The sequence below is a fragment of the Vidua macroura genome, chromosome Z (genome assembly GCF_024509145.1).
Source record: "Vidua macroura isolate BioBank_ID:100142 chromosome Z, ASM2450914v1, whole genome shotgun sequence".
NCBI classification, from domain to species: Eukaryota; Metazoa; Chordata; class Aves; order Passeriformes; family Viduidae; genus Vidua; species Vidua macroura.
Genome location: NC_071611.1, coordinates 6,202,140 through 6,226,984, shown reverse-complemented (window position 1 = coordinate 6,226,984; position 24,845 = coordinate 6,202,140).

The following is a 24,845-nucleotide window of genomic DNA, read 5'->3' as shown; positions in this document are numbered from 1 at the left end:
GTTCATTAAATGGGTTTTTCTTCATAGCATCAGAAAATTGTCCTGTCTTGCCCAAGAATTTTTTTCACTTTATGGTTCTTGATCAAAGAGATCTGTTTTTTACTCTTCTGGCATAAAATCACTTTGTTTTGAATATAGTTCAAGTTAAAAAGGTCTTTATGCTTTCAAGAATAAAGTTAATGATTTCATTGTCCAACTAATATCTCACCACAAGGCAACATATTATTGTGTATAACAATGAACTGAAAAAATATCATAAACTTCTGCAAAATCTGCTGTTTGATTCCTTGCAAATTCCCTTCACAACTGGGTTATCCAGATACAGTCAGCCTACTTTTTATAAACAGTAGAAAATTAGTAATAGATTGATAGTATCAGAAGTAAAACCAGCATTCTGAAAAAAAACCTCTTACACATACCTCCCTCAATTTCAAATCATGCCTCTAAAATATCCTGAACTGCAAAGAATTCACAACCAATAAAATTCTTGGTTATAGTTATAACCAATAAAGCAAAATATCCCCTAAGTTAATATTGGCTTGTAAGCTGCATTTTCTGCAGGAAAAAAAGTGCATATGAAATGAAGCTGATTAAAGAAATATACACTACTTGGAAGAAGTTACTGCTACAGTAAAATGTGACCATTTGGTAAGGGAGCAGGGAAGAGAAAAGCTGTTTCTCCTGTACTGAAAAGATTCAAAGACTTGTATATATTTGGTCTCATCCAAATGTAATTTGAGAAGCTAACCTTTAATCTAGTTTGGGCTCTGATGATAACAGCTTTCATTTATACAATCAGAGACATTGCTGAGTGACTTTGCCTTCCTCTACATCAAAGGTAATTATTATTTTTATAGTTCAATTAGCAAACATTACATTTCTGTTTTCCTTGCAAAGATGGCACCACCTAATCTAGCAATAACATACATATCCCTGATGCCCTCTCAGGGACATGATGTTATTATAATAGACTCTTCTGGACCTATTGATTCCTGGGAGCAAGTTTCCTTCCAATTTGCACCTTTCAACCCTTTTCTTTAAACCTACACTAATAGGGCAATTTGCTAGTTGTAGATCATAGTCTGCATTTTTTAAAAAAGAAATCTACACAGCATTTTGCTCCAGAATAATGCTTCTATTATATTTTTTATCTTAATGCCCTGAGAAAGAAAAGATGTGTCTGTTTCTTTGTATATAGATCCAAGGAAGAAATGGTTTTCCTGTACTTTAATAATTATTTTTTTCTGAGATTTCCAAAAATGTTCATGTCCCTTCCTCAGATGGAATCAGCAACCCCTCCCCAAATGGCTCTTCAAAGCAGGAAAATAAGGAATGTTACTCTAGGGCATCTCTATGGAGATTTTATCCAGTGACTTTAAGACAGAAATCAGAATTTCTGATTTATGCTAGACATTGGGTCACCCACTTCTCAAGTGATCTTTCTAGTCACTCATGCAGATGAACATCTATCAGTCACTCAGTCCTCTGTGTGATGATACAGATTCCTTAGATGGAATAGTCTAATTTTATCTTACATATTCTTAGGCCTCAACACAGGATGCTTTGTTGCTCTGTCATCCCTGAAGAGTTAGATGTAAGAGAGAGGTGATAGTAGAGGTCAGTCAAATTTTGGATGGATTGAAGGTATCTCTCAAGAAACAGCGCCTCTCTCCTATGACTGCAGACTAGGCTAACTGGATTGAAATGGTGAAAAGAACCCTTACAGCAAATAATAAAATAGCTGGTATCATTTCCTTGGTTATTAGATTAATCATCTGCAGCATAAATGTTTTTTACTCTTGATCTGATTTAATCAGGAATGGGTTTTTACCTTATCTTTCATAATATAATACCCAAAATATTTTATTATGAAGTGGCATCTTTTCCAGAATTTGAGCTTTGCCCATAAATCCCACTGAGGACTTGAGAAGTTTGTTGTAATGAAAGTTTAGTTGAAATAAATATGTCTCTGTGGGAAATTTATGACTCTAACAAAACATTTTCTCATTAAAGGATCCGTTTCAACTGGGGACAGTGAAAGGAGACAACACCAAACTAAAATCTGAACCAGTTTCTTAGGAGGCTGTTCTCTGTTCTGCAAAAACTGATCATAATTCATGGTTGCTTTAGGTACTCTGGATAGTACTTTGTATTTTCCAGGCTCCCAAGATGGTGGGGAATCCTGAGGTATGTTGACACGCTGCTTCCTGAGGGTCACAGAGACTATTCCTTCATATTTTTCCTAACACCAGTTCAGCCAAAGTGTGTTATGTTTCCCTTTGGCATGGCATTAGCAAGATATCATGGTGTTATCTGATATCCCCCACCACTTTGATTCTGCCTTAACCTCTAGGCTCTGTCTAAATGTGCTTAAGTAAGTCTTTGTCACGTTCCAATAGAGCATGTTTGCATTGATTATGCACAATTATATCCTTGCATCATGGCAATTCACCTGTGCACACTAGCCCCTACCAGAGTGATTTATTACCAGCTAAATTGTTGCTAGCAGAAACCTGTTTATCACTGTCACAGGTGCAAGCAGCAGATATGAGTATCTGTATGATCAGCCTGTGTGTGTGTGTACGTGTGCATATATGTGCACGTGAAGGTGTGGGACCTGGGGTGGATGAAGGCATGAAAACTCATGGACATTTCTGATTAACCCTGTCAAACCCAACCCCTATCCCCTAACACCCATCACTGTCATCCAGTTTCATGCCATTTCTAGTACAAATATCAGTAGTTATAGAAATCTCTGTTGATCCTGATGTAACTTCATTGATCCCTTTCAACCTTCATCCATATAATGTCATTGAAGAGGTTCTTACGGAAACAAGAACATTAATCAGCACCCCAGTTAATTAAAGACACTGGAAAACATCAGAAATGATAGAAGGACCCTGGGAAATAGGGACATTTTGACTTTCAGGAAACCTGCTTCCTCTATGTTCATTCTGGCACTTTTCTTTTTCAGATTTTAATGGGATTGGACAACTCAGAGTATTCTTTAGCTCCCTAAAGAAAATGATCCTTTACTGTTATGTGTCTCTTGCTGCTTTTTCATTAGCAAACAAAAGGGTGAAAAATGACACAGCAATGATTTGTTTCATATCAAATATTAAACAAAGATATTACATAAAACATTAAAGGTATTGCCGCCTTAATATTTAATGAGCCAAATCTTCCACTGAAATTTAGAATGATAAAATCATGGGGCAGTTTGAGTTGGAAGGGATCTTAAAAATCATCTAATTCCTGTACTACCACAAACTACTGAGAACAGGAGCCTGGATGTGCCATTTCTTACCTTCACTTTCTTTTGCCTCACCGCCAAACTACCTCTTAAAATCTTGGGCTTAGGTTAACCTAGCTTTTTTACTTTCTAATGTGATCCTAACTTGTCAGTGATGCTCAGCTGAACTGGTAGTCTCAGACCAGTGAACACAACACCAAGATCACACATCACACAGCTGGTGTAATCTGGCACCTGGCAGATTTGCAGTCCCAGATGAGTGGTGGAGGATCTGCCCTTCTAATCAGAGACACGATCCTTGAACTGTTTTGCTACATGAAAATGGAGTGTGCATCTATGTGATGAAGGAACCCTTCAGGGCAGAGGGTGAGGCTGTTGCTTTGACCTGGAGATTTTCATTGACTAAAACCAAACATGCTGTTCAGGTAGAACAAAGTAATGACCAGGATCTAGATTCAGACTTTTTTTTTTAAACCTGTGAGTAGTCTGGATCAATCTGGATCTATTTGATAAATGTGTCGCCATAGTACACTTGGCAGTGGCCTGAAGTAGATTAATACATTTAAAGTATTCCCAAGGGAGGTCAGCCAAGTGGCCTAGTCCTCTAGTCTTCTAGTCCTAATCCTCTCCTGCCAGAGTGAAATGCAAAGGTTTATTTGTTCTAAATGAACAAATTCTAAATTCTAAATGAACAAGTTCTGTATTCTGAAATGAATACATCATATATATTTTGTTCCAAAAATAATTGACTTTTAACTGGTTTTAATGGACAGACTGACAAACTATGCTGCCAAATTCTTATAGCTTCAGAACCTATGAAGTTTTTTGAAAAATTGAGTTTTACGAGATTTGGCAAAATTATCCAACATCCAAGTGAGAAGGTCAATATCTCACAGCTAGTTTGATACTGTTCCAGATAGTTTTAAAACCAGTTTATAGGTGTTTTTTTGTTGCTGAGGATTTTTTTTTTGTTGGGGGTTGGGATTTTTTTTTTGGGGGGGGGGAGAGAAGGGAGTGTTTGTTTTTGTTTTGGTTTGGGTTTTGTTGATGCTATTGTTGTTGTTGCTGTTCAAAATGGTGTCTTTAAAGGTCTAGGGAATCATCAAAAGTTGGGCAATTGAGAATGATGGTTTTGTTCTGAATGCTCTATAACTCATGATTTGTAAGTTGGGAACTTATTTTCAATTGTCCATATATGTATCTTATAGAAGCTTGCAGGAATTTTATTTCTGGAAATTATTTTAAAAAGTAATTTCTCTGCCAATGGGAAGAAGAAAAAAAAAAAAAAGAAATTATCCATCTTGTTGTCTACCAATATAGAAAGAAAGGTATTTAAAACCATCCAAGAGTAGATTGTGCTGGGCTACATTCAGGTATCTCTGGTGGACAGAGAGGATCTTGTCCTGATCCAGAGGACTTCAAAGAAACATAAAACATTTGAAAATCAGGCAATCTTAGATAGCTAACTTATGCAGATTAGGTTCCATTACAGACCACTACAGACAGATAACTTGCTTTTATTTAATTCTCGAGGGAAGTAATTCTCACAACTTTAATATTTTTATTTTAAGAACATATTTTGAATTTGCTTTGTTCTTGGCATAAAAGAGCTGAGATTGGCCAGCCTTTCAGCTGAGTTTGCAATAGCCATGTTTTTACTTAAGAATTAATATTGACTGGCTAAAGACAGATGATTTATTGTGTAATTCTGTAATTATTTCTTTTTTCTGCATTGGGTAATTTGTGCTACAGAATTAGAAAGATGCTGCATTAGCAGCTAATGGGGTTTTGTGCTAACAAAAAATATTTTGTTATAGAAAGTATTCAGAAGCTCTCAAAGAAGAAAATAGGCACTTTCCATGCTGCAGAGAGGGATATATCCAAAAAAACAAACCCTGAAATATATGTCATTGAAAAGATTTTTTTTTAATCTTTGTCTAAATGAATTAGCCAACCTAATTGAACTTTGGTAGAAAATAAAATATTTCTTGGGTATTATTCCAATGTAGATTTGAAGACTTTAAAGTTTTCATAAATTATAGATTTATATATTTTACTATTTTTTAATTATTTTTAAGTTTTTATTATTTTCTTGAGAATCACAGAGTCACTAAGGTTGGAAAAGGTCTCCAAATCCAATCTTTGGCTGAATACCACTATGCCCACTAAACCCCATTACCTAGACCCTGTAAGAGACTCTGCCATTAAGTCCAGTCCTGAAGACACAAGAGGGTCTACCCTTCCCTCTCAGAAGCTCCTGAACAGCAAGTTCATTGAGTGGTCAGTTATTAGTGTAATTAGTGTAAACTCTATAGCTCATATGAAAACATCTAATGTCATAACTCCAAAGTACCTGCAACATCAGTATGGGGCCTTTTGAGCACTTGTTTATTCTGGAGTATCAATGGAACATCTGAAATGTCACAAGCCATGCAGATTATTTGAATTACACCCTCACAACTGAATGTCCAGTAGCAACACTGAGAGCCTGGACACCTTTTAATATGAATCACACAGATTTGAGTCTGCAACTCAGTTAAACACTTAACTTACTCAAATTTTCTCATTGTCTTTCAGGCCATGTTGTAAGCTGAAAATTGTTATTTTCTCAATTTCCCTTTTAAGAGAAGTTAACTATTTCTAGCCAGAGTTGTAGTCTAAATTTTATCTTCATGATGACCCTATTCAGTGAGAGAATAAACTCTCTTTTCTGGGATGATTTTTAACAGTACATAGCTCATTTTCTGTTTCTATTACGTTCTTGTAGAATGAGAACCATATTAGAGGACAAATGCTAAATAAAATGAAAAAATACTAAATGATGATGATTTTATTATCCTATAGTTTGCAATAATTTCCTGGCACAGAAGATATTGAACATACTTATTTAGAAAAAATAGGTATCTTTTCTGGGAGAGGATAGATGAAGTGTCTTTCTAATTTTTCATACATTCTTTAATTTTGTCTTTGTTTTGTCTTGTAGCAAGGGTATCCATATAAGTTCCCTCCTATATCACAGGAATGGCAGCCAGTAAGATGCCAATAAAGGTTTCAACAGTTAAGTGATTAAATTAAAGTTCTTTAATTTCAAGTGTTATTATCTAGACTCAGGATAGAGAGAGAATGGGCTCTGTTGATGCAGTGTGGATGTGGAGTTTTATAGCATCAGTGTGTAGAGGGAGTGATATAAGGAGGCCATTACTTACTTTGGGAAGGACAATCTTTTGCCAGTAATAGCTGTTACTCAGGAAACAGACACCACCTGCCTTGAATCTGTGATAAAAAATTTTGGACTCCAGCTCTTAGAGGTAGTGGGCTGTAAAATATCAGTAAATCAAATTATTAATATTCTATTACTAACCAGAGATATTTAAGAATTTGTCTGAAGAAGGCAAGGTATCTAGAGAATGTGAGGAAGAGTTAAGCACTAAATAACAGAAGATTAACTTAAAATGGAATAAACTCAATATAACATTTGCCATCAGGAATCTGGAGTAGAAGGAAAATACCATATCTGATTGCCTTAGCCACAATTTATGAGGCATCCTACCAAAAAAAATTTGCAAAAAGCAGTGGGAGAAAAAAAAATCAGCCGAGGTAAATACAATTTGGAGATTTTGCTACATTTCTGCGGGGTTGTTCTATTTTCTAATTATCTATAGAGAAACATTTTCATTACTTGAACAGAGCTGATTATCGATCTGCTCCAAAGTCAATCAAAAGTCAACAGAAAGATAGAGTGACATTTTTCTCTGTCCAGCAAGACTAGAAAAACAGATCTCTTTTCATATGTTGATCATATTATCAGAGCATTCTTCATGTGTTAATATATTTACCTTGCAAAAAGCTTAGATTCCCCTGGGTAGAAAGCTAAAAACCACATTAATTTGTTCAAAATATGACAAAATCCAAAACAACTGGCAGAACCAAACCAGCCAGAGTTTGCATTTTTCTTTTGCCTTTTTATTCCCCGCCCCCCTCCCCCCCCCCCCCTTAACCTAATTGAAGGAAACTTGTCTGTGTTGCAGCTGGAGAGCACATCCAACCATTGCACCTCAGCTGACAAATAATGAATCCCTTGAAATCGGGTTGTTTGTGAACATGTGTACATATCTGAGTTTTAGGTATATATGGCTATAGTTTTAGAGTGGTGTTCCAGGTACAGAGACAAAGGGAAAGCATTTTCAGTGCTGTTCATTAAATACCATTTTACATCACTGCCATGTGTGTGGTGGGGGAAGTTTCCAGCAGGGTCAGCTGGCATTGGAATTGGAATGTTTTTTCTTACCCCATTTGTGGAAGGGGAGTGGTGCTGTGCCCCTTTAAAATCAGGGAAAGGTAATGCAGGGGTTGCTCTCTTTCCACTGCTCCCAAGGGAGGTCCTCGACCCACACCTTCATAAGTGGGCATGGTGATCTTCAGTCATAATGGCCTGGGAAGCTGGGTTTTCTTTAACAATCCCAAACTGTGGTCTTGGAGAGGGAAAGCTTGTGGTACCACCACCAGCAGCTGCCACAGACACTACTTGGGACCCCCTGCCCTTTTCGCTGGCCACCAGGGCATTGTTTGCAGCTTTCACTGGCCGCTGCCACATGGATCCACACCGGCACCTCGGCAAAGTGAATCCTTTCAAACAAAATAGCTTTGGGCTTTGTTTTGCTCAGCTCCCTATTCTTTCGTCTGTCTGGAAAAGAGCATTAAACCACAGAGGTTTATTTGCCTCAATCCTTTCTTTGTTCTCCTGGGCTAAAAGGAACTGCCTGTGAGTGGCAGTGACTTTGTCTTAGTTCCAGGTGACACCTTGCTTTTGTTTGTCAAACCATTCCTCCTTTTGTAAAATATTATTTTTACTGTTGTGTTTATTGCTTTTCTCTTTTTTTTTTAGTCAGATCGTAGTTCTAATATATTTTTTTAGCTAGCTCCTCATATTTTTTTTGTTTTTTTCCCCTCCACAGTCTTAACATTTTCCTCACTCTAAAAGCATTAGAAGTTGTTTCTCAAAGCAGTTTACAATGATTAAAGAATTAATATTGACACATGGTTTTTAAGCTGGATAACGTCAATACATATAAAGTGAAAGAGAAGCATGCACAAATGGTCTGTCTAACACAATACAAACAATTTTTGAGAAGAGAAAACCCAAAATACCTCTTTCACAAGCTGAATTCTTTATTACTAAGGCAAAGAGAAGCCACAGTCTAGATTACTTAGGAGAAGACAGAGGGGCAATGGAGGCTTCTTAATTTGAAAAGAGATAATTCATTGTGTATTTAATTTGTCAAAAAATATTGTCTGTTTCATTTCAGCATTTTTGCATCTTTATTTAAACTAAAGGAGGTATATAGTTTAAAATAAAACATGCTCATTTTTTATCTTTATTTGTGAATGGGAATATCCTGAATGAGAAAATAACCTGACAAATGTCAGACTAAAGAACAGTGTGACATTTCTGAAGCCAATATTATAATACAAATGCATGGATCAGAGACCAGTAGGCTAGAGAACTCCTCAGGTTCCAGGCATGACTGGACACTCTTCATAATTATGGGATTGTTTTATTGTTCCTAGAAATAATATTCCAGGGAAGGTCATGAACATACAATTCATTCTACTTCATTGACAAGCATTCTTTCTTTCTTTCTTTCTTTCTTTTCTTTCTTTCTTTCTTTCTTTCTTTCTTTCTTTCTTTCTTTCTTTCTTTCTTTCTTTCTTTCTTTCTTTCTTTCTTTCTTCTTCTTTCTTTCTTTCTTTTCTTTCTTCTTCTTTCTTCTTCTTTCCTTTCTTTCTTTCTTTCTCTTTCTTTCCTTTCTTTCTTTCTTTCTTTCTTTCTTTCTTTCTTCCCTTCCTTCCTTCCTTTCCTTCCTTCCTTCCTTCCTTCCTTCCTTCCTTCCTTCCTTCCTTCCTTCCTTCCTTCCTTCCTTCCTTCCTTCCTTCCTTCCTTCCTTCCTTCCTTCCTTTCCTTCCTTCCTTCCTTCCTTCCTTCCTTCCTTCCTTCCTTCCTTCCTTCCTTCCTTCCTTCCTTCCTTCCTTCCTTCCTTCCTTCCTTCCTTCCTTCCTTCCTTCCTTCCTTCCTTCCTTCCTTCCTTCCTTCCTTCCTTCCTTCCTTCCTTCCTTCCTTCCTTCCTTCCTTCCTTCCTTCCTTCCTTCTTCTTTCTTTCTTTCTTTCTTTCTTCTTTCTTTCTTCTTCTTTCTTTCTTTCTTCTTTCTTTCTTTCTTTCTTTCTTTCTTTCTTTCTTTCTTTCTTTCTTTCTTTCTTCTTTCTTTCTTTCTTTCTTTCTTTCTTTCTTTCTTTCTTTCTTTCTTTCTTTCTTTCTTTCTTTCTTTCTTTCTTTCTTCTTTCTTTCTTTCTTTCTTTCTTTCTTTCTTTCTTTCTTTTTTCTCTCTTTCTCTCTTTCTCTCTTTCTCTCTTTCTCTCTTTCTCTCTCTCTTTCTCTCTTTCTTTCTTTTGCAGCTTCCTTCCTTCCTTCTGCAGCTTCCTTCCTTCCTTCCGCGACTTCCTTCCGCAACTTCCTTCCTTCCACAACTTCCTTTTTGAAGTGGTATGTGTTCTTGGCCAGAAAAGCAGATCTCTAGCAAGTTGCTTTCCAAACTGTAATTTTTTTTGAAAACCTGGGCTTAAAATCTATCCAAACTGCTTTCTATTACATATTTATTTATGTCGAGGTTTCACCCTATCCAGCCTTCAAGACCCACAGAGCCATTAGCTCACTCCCCCACCAGCAGAATACGGGAGAGAACTGGAAAGGTAAAAGCTGGAAAAATCATGGTTAAAGATAAGAACATTTTACTATGGAAATCAAAAGACACACACACACAAGAAATTCAGTCTTCCCATGGGCTGGCAGGTGTTCAGCCATGTCCAGGAGAGCAGGGCACCATCACAAATAATGGTTACATAAAATATAAATTTTACCAATTCAAATGTTCCTTCCTCCTCCCTCTTCCCCTCACTTTTCCTATTGAGCATGATGTCACATGTTTGGAACATTCCTTTGATCATTTGGGGTCACCTGTCCTGGCTGTGTCTCCTCCCAGCCTCCCAAACACCCCCAGTCTGTTATCCATGCTTTGTTCACCACAAATCCAAAACACAGCCCCATGTCAGCCACTGGGAAAAAAATTAACTCTACCCCAGGCAAAACTAGAACAATCAGGACAGGAAAGGAGTTTCACTGCACTACAAAAGCTTCATGGCTGCCAAATCAGAAACAAATATTTTTCAGTAGTAAATGCAGCTAGATAACTACTCAGCTGAGTAGTCTCCAGCTGAGGACAGCATACATTTGGGTGGTGTTTTTTTCCACTTCTGTAGTAGTTATTGAGTTCAATACAAGAGAAATTCACTGAATCTTATTGAAGATGCTGAAGCAGATGCTGCTTTGGCTTCCTAAAAGGAAGTCCAAATGCAGAAAAAAGTACAAAGAGAATAGCCTTAATGATGGCAAGACTAAAACTAATAACATATGAAAAAAATGGAGTAGTGTGCTAACTCGCTAAGATTCTGTTTGAAGAAGAGATTTAATATTGAGTGAAAGTATATATCAATTCTTGTCAGCTCTTCTCTTCCCCCTTCCTTAAGTTTAAGGGAAGATAACCTAGCAAAGTTTTGACATGGAAAAAAAGAGTTCCTGTGGCCTCTGTTTGTCCTCAGAAATGTTTAGTGTTGCAAGACCTGTCCTTTCTTCCCTTTCTCCTTTGTTTGTTTAAGAAGGTTTCATTGGATTTCTTGTGTATCATGTCGCTTGGGTTTACAAAATATTGGCAAAGCTTTATAATAAGTAGCAAATCATTATTACGTGCCTTGGTGTCCATTGTAATACAATTAATCATCATAAATTTACTTTGGTATATTCAAGTAGATGAAACAGCTAATTTCAAAGACAGCTTAGTTCAGAAAACCATCCAATTTATTATTATACTCTCACCTTTAAGGGCACAGAAAATGTTTTCTGTGCAAGGTACATTGAGTAGGCATTATTAGATACATGATGGACAGGATGGAATAGCTAATCAGTCTAGCATTCAGTTTCATATTATTGTTAATTTATTTACCAGGAAAGAGTAAGTAATGAGACCATTTAAGTTGCTTACACTAGAGCTATACAAATCTTTCTAGAAAAATTGAAGGAAAAGGTATGTTTGGCATTCCAATCAGACTTCGTTTAATGGCCTACTACAAGGCTTCATTTATTTATTTCTTTGTTTGATACTTTTGCAGAAGTCTCATGGGAAATTCAATGGAGAATAAGAAAGCAAGGTCTCACTGCCAGCTCTGTACCACCTGTATGGCAGCTGCTCCTGTACATGAAAGGGTTACACATATAAGGTTGTGGCTTATATCACATAATGAGATTTGTCAAGATATGCAGAAATTCCAGATGGACTCTGACTTCAATAATTCTCATATAGTGACTAGGCTTTTAACCACAGATTTTAGAGGGATCAGCTTAATTTCTCCATGATCTTACCTAAAAAAAAAAAAAAAAAAAAAAAAAAAAAAAAAAAAAAAAAAAAAAAAAAAAAAGTTTTGGGCAAAAGTGTTTTATTTATCTAAAATAATTTAATTTTTTAAAAATAAAATAGCTCATATTTGCACATCAACAAAACCCAAGGCAGGATTTGAAATGAATCCTGGCTGTCTTCTGTAAGGCTTAATCTGAAGATGGGGACCTCAATTTGCCCCTGTGGTTTCTCTGAAAAATTAATATTCATGTCTGCACCACACTTGTCAATCTCATTATTTCTTAATAATTCCTAAGGATTGTCAAATCTGTTATTTTTATTATTTTTTTTTTTTTAAGGAAAATAGTTATGGTTTTACTGAAATAAAACCAAGATCCTAGCCTAACTTAATTTCCAGTTGTGGGATGTGCTTGTTTGTTCATTTGATTGCTGGTTTTGCAATTTATTGATGTGAGAGTTTTGAGGATGTTTATTAATGGGCTGGCTTTTGTAGTCACATATGTTTAATTTAGTCTGCATGACTGAGTGGACATTGATAAGGCCTTTATATCTGTTCTGTTCCACATGTGTAGTGTAGCATTAGAAACAGTTCTCTACTTCTACAAATGTTGTAAGGTAATTACCGATTTTCAGATATGGCAAGAACTGTGTAATGATCCTTGGCTGTCCACTCAACTGGTAGCCATGCAGCTAATAGGAAAAATAAAACCATTAAATTAAGAACAGAGGAGGCTACTCTCTTCTTTAAATATTCAAAAACAAGCAAGAAAGCTTGCAGAGAGAGACCTGGGGCATGGAGGTGGAAAAGACACCATCAGGACTGACGCCTTTCTTATAAAACAAAGCAAAACAAACCAAAGAATTAATCAATTAATCAGTCAAGATATTACCCTGCAGAGAAATGCTAAACCCAGGATTATTTCTCAAGGTTAGTCTCTCTTATGCCTATGATTTATCCCTGTATGTAAAATAGACCTGAATTTGAGTCTTCAACTTTTTTCCATCCTTTTGACAGCCAATGATTTATGCACATTAAACTAAAAGTTTAAGAACATGGTAATCACCATACAGGATCAGAATTCAGGCATTAGCTGCAGCACATGCTTGCAAACTGAGGATGTATTTGTTTATATTTAGGCAAACTCTCCATGGTTAAATAGTGCTGTTTGAAGCAAAGAAAAGCAGAGGAGGGGGTAATAATTTAGAAATATTAGAAGGAAGGGAAAAAACAATTGAAAAAAAATCTTGCCCTTGGACTTTGATTAATTTCACTCGTGATGATAGCATTTATGATTGTAATATATATTAAGTTGGCCAGGGACATTTACTTATCCTACATATAACACCTAGGGAAGGGTTGCTTGTTTCAGGTTTTGTGTGTTTTCATCAAAATTTTGCAGCTTAGATTTACAATCATAATAAATAAAAATAAAGAAAATAAAAATAATAAATAATGGTAAAAAACCCCAAACCTTTAATGAAACAAATGAAAGAGAGAAGATAAATATCAGGATATACATCATGTCTCAAAAGATACTAGTTTGTGTAATCAATTCTATAAGAGAGAAAGTGAAAGTTTCTAAATGAAATTGACATTTCAGTATTTCAGTGTATGTTTTACCCCAAACTGATTTATTTTTATCTCTGCGTACTGTTGAGGCCACAACACACTCAGGCTGGATATTAAGCAGGCTTAATACTGCATAACTTTCACCATCTAAAGGATTCTGCTCATAAACTTGTAATTTGTTACAAGTGACCCTCAAGAAGATTGCTTAGTACTTCCTAAAATATTTGTCCAAGAGAGGTGGACAAATGGCCTCTGGAAAGGAAATCTTCCCCTCCCTTTTCATGGACTTCAATGTCCCTGTTGTGTATGTGTGTGTGTACATATATATAAATATATATAACTGAAGTTAACCAAAATCTATCTTGCCCTGGTCATGCAGCCAAGGAAGAAAATCTCAGTTAAGAAAAGTTTGAATTCCAAATCATACTAAAAAATTATAGCAAAAACTAGAAAGTACGGACAGGTGCTACCATACTTCTGTCAAGGTCTAAAGATCAGGTACCTCAACTTATATTTTTCTAGCTGTGATTTATTTCTGAGTCTGTCTTCAGAGTTCAAGAGACAGTAAGCAAAAGCTGCTTATGTAAACAGTAGGCTGACTTCCCAACTTTGAAATTAGAAACTTCTTTCAGACTCATCTGCCACTAGCGTGAAGCTCTCATTTGTGGAAACATGTCCATTTTTCCATGATTAATCTGATAGTCTCAAGTATCATCACGAACACACACTAACCCTTTCTATTTTCTTAAGAAGTGGGCTACATCTGGAAGATTTGTTAAGATTCAAGCCACCTCCACCAGGTTATTGATTATCATAAGAAAAGTCATTAGCATTATTGAATCCTCTTTGTTATGACAGTAATCAGCAGCTCCTTCCTGGATTACTTGGAGCATTTTTGAAAGGTTTATGGCTTACTACTGATGTAGATAAATGTTTTTAGAATCCATGGTTTTGCCTTTCATGAATAAAAAGGTGATTGAACAAAGACTGCATTCATCATTCTGTTTATCGCCCTGAAACAACAAGTGTAATTTATAAACCAATAATACTTTTTTGTAGTGTTATACACATGTTCTAAAAGAATGGATCAAATTAATGCAGGCCCAGAAAACAACGCCAGCACAAGACTAATACATCCAAACCCTTAAGGGATTTGAAAGAATCCAACCAGCATGGTGACTTTGATAAGTGCTTTGTGGCTTGCTTTTTTTTTTTTCATTTTAATTTATTTCTTTTTCCCCTCCTTATTTTAGAAATAAAATGATGAATATCTTATAACATTACAGCAATTCTCTTAACATTAACATAGGCAATAAATGCTTATCCGTAACTCCTATTTTCAGTAGTGACCCTTGGGGGTGTATGTGTATTAGAGAGTCTCTCTAAAGAGGTATGTGGTTGCATATAACTTTGTCGCTTGTCTGGATGTGAAGAAATATCTAGAACAAAATGTAACTCCTTCTCTGCAATCCCCTGAGAAGCATTGCTAGGTACAACCTCCTGCTCTAGAAAGGGGGATTTTGTTTTCTACTTAGTCGCTCTGGCAAGTTTCTGAGCTAGAAATGAGACTTGCATCCTCTGTTTTGCAAAAAAAGGGATGAATAGGTCACCAATAAAAAGTGTCCAATATATCTTGCACTTCCACATTGAACTTCAACCCTCAAGTAAGGAATTGTTAACTTACACATAACAGTCACTGAGGGCAGTCAGACCTCTGGAAGAAAGAGACTTCAGAGATGCAAAACCAGGAAGTTGCATCAGAACAGCCCAGGATTACACCTATCCTTTATCCCAGAGCACAAGGTTCAGGGCATTTCTTCTGGCATCAAGAATTAAACTGCTCATGTTAGAATTACATTCTGTAACTTTTAAGGACTCCTCATCCAATTGCACATTTAATTATTCTCATTTCTTAAAAATTAAATTATTTTCCAGGGCTGAAATATATTAATTTATATGTCTGTTTGTTAGTTTCTGAGTGATGCTTTGATTGGTAAGAAAGGTCACTGAGTAACTTACACTTTTGTTTGTGTAAAGGATTTCAGACAAAGATAAAGCCTCTGTCTTGGTGTTGCTAAAGGTGGTCAAACTAAACTGTTAATGCCTCAGTCTGAAAAACTGTTTCTCAGCCCATAAGTGCTGTCTCACATCTCTCTTTGTTACAGATGGTAAATGTTGTATTTTATCTGCAGTATCATATGACATAGCTACATCCACCTCCTTAGTTACAGATATAGAACAGAAGGATAAATTGAATATTTGTGCTTTTTTATAAGTTCCTATTTATATTTTTACCATCTGCAACTAGCAGACATTTCTCTTAGTTCACATTATATTTTAAAATAATTTTCTCTTTCATGATTGCCATTAGTCAATGGTATTATTTTTTTTTATTTTTCTCATCTGATGTCTATATTATTAACCTTGCAATCCATTTTTAACCATATATTTCCCTATTTCCCTTTTGTATTGAAACCTTACAAAGACTTTTAAAACTCAGACTTTAAGATCCTGTTTTAAATAAGGTGAAAACATCATAAATCTTTGAAGTTTGACTACTAATGGACAATGTGGAATATGATTAAATAGTGAAAACATTTTTATTTATATTTCAGATTTGAAATTTTGGCAATAATTATTTTAATTTTTTTCCCAGTATTGGGGTAATTTTAGAAACAATTAGAAAGTTAACACACAAAAAAAAAAAAAAAATCAATGTAGAAAGATCATAAGCTTTAGTGCCTAGAAAGCTGCTAATGCCAAGGTCAACAAATCTTGTTTTTAATAACCAGTTATGTTAAGATCCTCCATTAAATTAATGGAAGAAAAACATTTTCTTCTATTGTAAAACAGCTTTGTCTTGGATTCTTCAGTGTGCATTTTTTCAGACATTTGAGTAAGAGCTCTATAGTAGCAATAACTGTTTTAAGATTTTTAAAATTTAGGTGCTAATTAAATACCTGAATTAGGCATCCTTAGTACCGTTCTCAGATGCTTCCCTTAATGGATGCACAGCTAAAGGTTGTGTTCCTTTCATACCTTTTTGTAAAGGGATTTGTCATAATAAGGAGCCTACAGGCTGGCTTTAATTTTTAAGTATGTGCCACTTGATTGTCATAGTACCATTTTCCCTCATTTATGTTGCTTTAAAACCCTCTTGATAATCCTAGAAAATCTATTAATTGCTAATACTATCCTGTGTAATGAGATTACCCTAAGAAGTGTTTTGAGAGAATAAGAGGCAGCAAAAAGGCTTTCAAAAATATATCTCAGAAGGTTCTTCCAAATCTGTGCCAATAAATGCAAGATTTCCCCAATTCAAGTTAATCAAACCACTTCTGGCTAACATAGGGCAATTGTCAATTAAACTAATTTTGTTGCATCAATATCTCCCTCTTTCATGATGAATTGAAGATTAAGATATGCCCATCTACTAAGATTCAAAGTCTGTCCATTGCCAATAATGAAGTTCCTGTTTACTCCCTAGCAAAAAGATATTGTGTTTCCATTCTGAAACACTTGAGAATACAGTCATATTTTAGAAGGCATATAAAGACTATGCAGCACAAAAAATGTTAATTTAATATTTGGAGTTTTAGATATTTTTGAGGTCAAGTGAAGATTTGTCCTCTCCAAAGATATATGGGGAATCATTCACCTCATTCACGTTCATGGGATAAAAATTTCTAGCATCTCAAAATTAGTTGTCCTGGCTCCAGTTTTAGCTAATGGAGAGAGACTGACATATATACAGGGTGATTCACTCAATGACAGTTCACTCAAAAGAGCTGTCCTGTACATTTCTGTCATTCTCATCATTGTTCAGAACTTAAACAGTTAGTTTGGACCAGTCCTTATTTTTGGACAGTTAAACTAGATAAGATCAACGCCATCTCCAACAATTACGGCCTTCCTAATAACATAATGCAATTCTTTTCCTCTATTGAAGCATATATGCCTAAGAGTCTGAAAGTGCACCAAATAATTACATTTTGAAACTCCTTGCTTCAGGATGCAGCAGTTATTGCAATTTTATATGTATTACAGAAATGATTGGATATGGTCATGGAAGAGAAATTCAATGAAATCTGTTAGATGCAAAGAAACAAGCCCTAGGGAAGAAAATGGAGGGGGCTTTGTTTGAGATTTTTTGGTTGTTTTTGTTTCTTTTGTTTTGCTTTTTTTTGTTTAGTTGTTTGTTCAGTTGTAGGTGTTTTCTTGTTTTGTTTTGTTTTGATATTTTTTCTAAAAATATCAAAATATTATCTTATCATTTCAGTGATAAGAAATTTCTGCACAATATCAAAAAATATACTTATCTTCTAATTAGGGTCTTTCTTGGGACCTGATTGCATGAGTGAGAAGGGAGACTAAGCTAAAGAAGTTGCTTGGTCTGTTCCAATTTTTATATTTTAAGTTCAGGTAAGATTAAAGTAGTGCTAATAATTTTAAATTAGAATTCATAGGCCAGTGGTTTTTACATGAGTTTGAGAAAGTAAAAGTACTTTCTGTATCCTTCATCGCTGGGAACCAGAAGGTGAAACTAATTTTTGATTGACCAAGGTGCCAAAAGTACAGTACACTGTTTAAAATGTGACAGCCTTTACTTCAGAAAATAAAAATACACCAGTAAATATCAGTGAAACTCTTATTCAAAATCTGGTTTTATTTTTTATTTCAGAGATTTTAAAGGACATCACAACTTCTAATCATTTGCGATAGCCCAAGGCAAAATCAACAAAACTTGCACAATTAGCATCAGATAAAGATTTGCTCCAGTATAGGACTTGGTCAAATAAGAGAATAATCAGGCCCTGATAGAAGTATTTAAAATCAAGAATTATTATTTAAAAAGGGAAAGGAAAAAAAAAAAAGAGAGAAAAAATCTGAAATTTGTTTTCATTCTACTATAAAATAAAACTTCTTGATTTATTACTAACCCTCCTCCCTCAAAAAAAACAAAAAACAAATAAACAAGCCCACAACAAACAAACCACCAAAAAGCAATAAAACAGAAATAAAAGATGAAGTATGCCAACTAAAATTATCCAATAACTCAGGACTAAGGATTGTTGCATACATGGAAGACATTGAACTTTTTGGATCAAATTCTCTTGCTGTTTCTTGTCACTGGCATAAATAATTTTTATTCTTGTTGAAGATGTTAATTGCATTGAACATCTATATGCATATATTTTTGCTTTGTAAACTCGTATGTTAAATGCCATTTTTTTTCTAGACAATACCATGGACACTGCTCCATTTTGTCCTATTGTGCTTTGTCAGTAGGCGTGCAGTACAAATAACAACCTGATACTATGTATTACATATAAAGATATTTATTTAAATCTGGATAGATCTTGCCATTGAATCAACCTTTTGTACAACACTAATCAACCAAATTTCTGAGCATATGTTCAAATATCTTTAATCCATTAGTCAAAAGCAACACGTATGAATAAGGAGAGGAAGTGTAAAAAAGAATATGAAGTAATTTGCTTCCTGTTCTTTTGGTAAGTTAGTGAGACTGCAGTTTATTTCATGTTTTTGCTGTGTCTGTATCAGCAAATAAATGTTGACGTGATCTGGTTAGTCAGATGAGCAATGCACTCAATCATAGATCTTGAAGTTAAAAAATCTGAAGTACACTCTACTTTAACCACATCTTTACAGTCCATTGACATTAATATATTTTAGATCAACTGTGAGTTAAAGGATCAACACATACAGTTTTCTTTAAAATCAAAAAAAGCAAGTAAGTTCTTACGTACTTGTGACTATCTGGGAAAATGAGTACTTATTTTCAAGGATTAATATATTTTGGTTTTGGTTTGTTTGTTTGCTTATAAATCTTATTTTCAGCTACTACTGCTGTATTTTAAATCTTGTCTGACTTGCTCAATAAAATTTACTGCTTCAATTTGTCTACATATATGATTATTAGTTTTGTTAACTTTTAGTTCATTGTGAACCTGATCCAAGGATATTTAAATCAGTTGGGTTTGAAAAAAAATAGTTTTTTCCCTGCACAACAGAAAGGAATTCCCCTTGCCACCAAATATTTGAATTTAAAGCATCATCAGTGATTGAGTTACAGCATCATATCTCTTTTAAACTTAGTTTTGAAGAAATTTCAGCAAATTTACTAACCTCCCATCCCTACAACACAGGCAGAAACAAACTTCAGATTTCTAAGGTGAGTCAGAATGAAGTTAGAAAAGCATCTCTTCTTTCTAAACTTTATGCAACCAGTTTACCCATTAAGTAAATTACAAGAAGTTCAGGAAATTCTCCGAATTCTCATGTGAATAAAACACTCAGCAGAAAGCTTTCACTTGCATAAACTTTATGCTTAGAAATACATATATATTTTTAAATGAATAAAAGAAAAAGCGGAGCAGCTTTTTTTTCAATGACAGCTATTAATATTTTATGTCTTGCTGAAGAGCTGCTTCCTTTTCTCTTTCTTCTTGACACCAGAGAGGCTATTAGTTCTTTATTTTAATGTCTCCCTTTTTCTGACCCCTACCGTGCCCCACAACACAAATAATAACAACAACAACTTCAATCTGCCTCTCCCTGGTTGGGACACTGTACTTGCTATCTTTCCACTTTATTAACTTAAGCATTAGCTTTTTGAAGCGAGTAAAATTACAAATGACATGTAATCCTATGCTGGGTAGCAGAGGGCTGATTTCTGAGGCCATGATTGACTGGGGTGAAGAGGGAAAGGGAAAAATTTGTTCTGAGGGTTGCAAAGTGCCAAGCGATATGTCATGGCCTCTGGCAACAAGATCAGCATTGTATTTATAATCAGTGCAACATGCTGAGAGGGCAAATTAAGCTGCAGGAAGCCCAGCTGCGGCAGTGACATAAGGGGCCATACTTTACTCCATATCCTTTCACAGATGTTAACTTGTGCTGGAGCCACGGCTCCAGCGATGGATTTTGGGTCTCACAGAACGCAGGCTCCGCTCACGGATGAGGAATCACTCTTTCGCAGCTCACGTGGCATGGATCCTTGTATTTCACCAAGCCATTTAGTTCTATAAATCCCAATGGCTGTCTACACTTATGAAAACTGCTCCAAAAGAGGTTGATAGACCCCACTGTAAATTAGGCTCTCTCTCCAAGTTGGGCCATAGTAATAAAATGAAGGCTAGTACGAGGTCAGACCCAATAAAGCAAATGTCAAAATTATGTCAGCAGGAAAATATGGAATGGAAACATCTTCAGGAGTTCAGAGATAAATATCTGCTAGTGATGCACTGCAGGGTCAGTGACTGGATCACAGCCTTTGAAAAAAGGAGCACAGATTTTCTGTACAAGTCCCATTCTTGCAGTTGTACTGGGATGAGCCTGAAGTCTGGATACACATTCAGTTCATTTGTGGTGTTTCTGCTGCGCAATACAGCATAAATTTTAAACCCTCTTTGTTGTCTTTTAATCTCCACTTCAAAACCTGAGAGAAAGGGAAGTGTTAGTGTTATCCAATGCTGTTAGTACCAGGAGAAAGGGAGGCCAGAGCTCCAATAAAGCTTAGGGGAACAAAGCAAAGGAAACCCATGTTTACCCAAACCTAGGAACTTGTATGGTATCTGCATGTGAAGTGACCTTAAAACTCTTTGAAAATCCCACACCTCAAAGAGATTCTTCAACTCAACCAAAACACATTCAGGTTGGTTAATTTTACATCAATGAGTTACGATCAAAGTCCTTTTAGCTGAGATTAGAAATATTGAAGCTTGAGATATCAGCCCCAAACTGCATGAAATCCTGCCTCTCTGAGGAAATTTGGTGTTGGACACACTGTTAAAAATATCAGTTTCACCACTTGCTTGTAAAAAGAGAAAAGAAGATATGAGAAGCATAGAAAAACTGTATTTGAATAAAGACAATAAACAGATATGCTTTAAATACTATGCAGGTGACACAAACTACACAAATAGTTTAAAAAATAAAACTAAAATAAAATATAAAAGAAAAAGTACGAATTTATTAATGGAAATAAATTAAAAAAAAATAACTCAAGTTTTACTTAGATGAAGTTATAATCCAGTCTGGGGGTTGTTTTATTTGTCATGGTTCAGGCATGATGTCAGCATGTAAAAAATATGCTTTTTCTCCTGATATTAAGGCTCTCCAAATAATGATAGTCAATCTGATAAGAATGCAAGTGTTATTAATATTTATTATATTATTGGTTTTAGTGAAAATAAACAAAATTTATTTAAAAACTTTTCAAACTAATTGCAAAATTTTATTATTTCAAGAGCATCAGTGAAACATCCCCAAATTATATAAATTACAGATTTCAGAGGGAAAAAATGTGAAACTATCAACTTATTTTTGCACAGAAAAGTACATTCTGACTTTTCTTGTGCAAATATCTGATTTTGATTCAGCCATTTACCTCTGTATATTCTTGAGCTTTAATCTTATGTAAGTGAAGTGGAGATTGGCGGCTGCCTCGGCCACAATGACCCCAAAATGATTGAGTTTAAAATTGCTGTTGACTGGATGAAAAATGCCAGCCAAACCTTCCCATTACAATGTTTCTAGAGTCTTAAGTGACTTTTAATTTGTATCTTGCAAATTTCCTAAATTTGATAAAAATTCCACTGAATTTGCAGCCATTAACTTGTTGTAAATCAAACTTTCATGTTCTGCAGAATATGTACATTTTTGAGGCTCCAGGATATGGTATGATACTTGAACCCATCCACACTTTATTTTTCTTTTATCATTTGTCTCACAAGGACTTTCTGAGCCTCTATTCAGGTATCTGAAACATTTACACCAAACTAACTTAAGCATGGCTCATTGTTGAAGCTGTCGGGGTGTATTTCTTTAAAGCATTGTTGAAGGTGTCAGGGTGTATTTCCTTAAAGCGTTCATGACACCACACCTTGGCTTCACCAAATTCTAATTGTGCAGATTCTAATTTATCTGCTTTCCATGCACTATCTGGGATCAGAATGCACCTGGAAGTTCAATCATATCTGAATTTCAATAACTTAGGTAAGGCAATGATGTCTTGCATGTCAAGCACCTCAAAAAAAGTAAAGAACTTGTTTTGTCACAGGCATCAATTAACTTATTCAGATGACATTTAGCTATCATATTTAGCTATTTTTATGGCTTCTATTAGTGGATAGATTTAGAATTCATCTCAACAACATTTCTAAGATGCTCCAAAAAGCTGTGGCCTAGATTTATTCTGCCTCATTTTATTGAATCATGGAATCAAAGAATATGCCTTCTTGGAAGGTACCAATCAAGATCATTGACCCCAACTCCTGTCCTTGCACAGGACATCCCAAGAGTCAAACCCTGTGCCTGAGAGCATTGTCCAAACACTTCTTGAGTTCCAACAGGTTTGGTGCTGCAATCACTTCCCTGGGGAGCCTGTTCCAGGGCCCAACCACCCCCTGGGTATAGAACCTTTTCCTGATATCCAGGCTAAGCCTCCCCTGACTCTGACTCAGGCTGTCTTCGGAAGTCCTGTCATTGGTCACTACAGAGAAAAGATCAGTGCCAGCCCCTTTGCTTCCCCTTGTGAAGATGTTGAAGACCATGACAAGGTCTCCCTTCAGTCTCCTCTTCTCCAGGCTGAAAAAACCAAGTGGCCTCAGCCGCTCCTCGTATGGCTTCCTTTCAAGGCCCTTCACTGTCCTTGTGAGCCTATGCATTTAGTCAAGACACTAAAATAAAAGCGCAACCACCTTGGGCTCTACAGCACAGAGCAAGAGCAGGTGTTTCCAGACAGTTCTGTAGCTCAGAGACAGGGTAAATCTCTCTCTGGACTTGCCTTTTTTCTCCATCAGCTACTAATTACAATGGTAATTGTAATTATGCAATAGGGCAGGTTTTTCTGGACCAAGATGACATGCCTAAGAAATGTGTGGCACAGTTCAAGGTGAAAATAACCCCACTTAACACTTTGTACATTTGTTATCTTCTGCTCTAGTTTCCTATTCTTGCACTATTCTATTGAGTCTGTGTTTATTTTTTAAGTTGTATTGGATTATTCAGGAACTGAAACCGAACAGTATTTAAAGCCGTGAAGACAGTTTTTCCATATGATATTGTCTGCTTTGAGACATCTCATAATAGTCCACAACATTGTTCCTTAAATAAACCAAAAACAAAGAACATAATTCAACACACTTTTATCTCCATTTTTTTTAGAATAAATTCAATAAATATATCCATATTAAAAATCTATTAGGAAATAGTATAGAGTGATGTTGTACAAATATTAACATGAATATATATACCAAAAAAGGGATAACAATAAACATACTAAAAAATTCTAAAGGAAGATGTTTCTTGATGGAAATGTGCTTTGATCAATATTATTTATTTTAAATAATGCCCCTTATTTGAAAAACTGAAAAGAAGTAGTCAACTTAAACTGATATTTCCATTTCAAAATGACCTTCAAGAAAAGCCATACATTTTTCAAATACAATAAAAATAGTTGTAAAAATGTTGACATATAGTCCCTTGGATTGTTTAATTTTAAGGATTTTTTGACATTTTTATTTTTACAGTTCCTCCCTGAATAATTCAATGTTTATTCATTCAGTGATAATATTTAAGTTGTGCCACATCTTGGAATGGAGAATCATTTTTCAGTGATGGCATTTTTGCATAAAAGAAGAAAAGACAAACAACTTTTTCATTTTTTGGGGGAGGAAGTATATTTAAAGGAGAAATGATTGAATCAGGAGGCTAAGTTATGTAAAGGAAACCAGAATTTTTCTTATATCTTGACAAACTATTGAGAGTTGAAGTATATTTTATCATAGTAAGGGCTGGTTTTGATATTGACCATGCAGGCCATGAATGCTAGTATTAATAATATCAATAGACAGGTTCTCATGACAGTTTCAAATTTTTATTTTATTTTTTAAATAACATAATTGCTAAGGAATCAGAACTGCTCCTGAAGCCCACGATATCAAGGGATTGTTGGGATTAATATTAGCAGCTCAAAGAAATATGTGTATTTATTCATTGTTGAAGTACATCAGAGTTGATGGATTCATTTTAGACAATTAATTTAGTCATTGGAAAATTTCTATTTATTTAATATTACTGATATAAATTACTGATAAACCTGTGTGCTGGTGTTTTGTTTTTTTTTTTTTTTTTTTTTTCTTTTAAAAGAGCACTTTTATTCTTTTAGGTGCAAAATTAGACACTTAGTTTCAGTTTAACCACAAAAAAAATGGTATAAGAAGCTGTGGCAAGCTCCACATATATGCATATAGATTATATAATGATTTTATCCATAGTCCAGAGTTAAGCTGTAGAATGTAGTGTATGAAAAGTGCATGCATAAATAGAAAATGAAGGCAAAAAGAAATTGAAGGAAGAAAATTCTAAGGAGACGTGTGCTACAGAGATGCCACTTACGTGTCAGAAAGTTGCTGTGCACAAGAACAGATGGTGAGTGTGAGAACATATCAGGAAAATGTTTGTCCTAATATTATTTGCCCCTCCAGGCTTCTGCAATTGGTCATTGATGAGAGCAGGACAGTGGGCTAGACA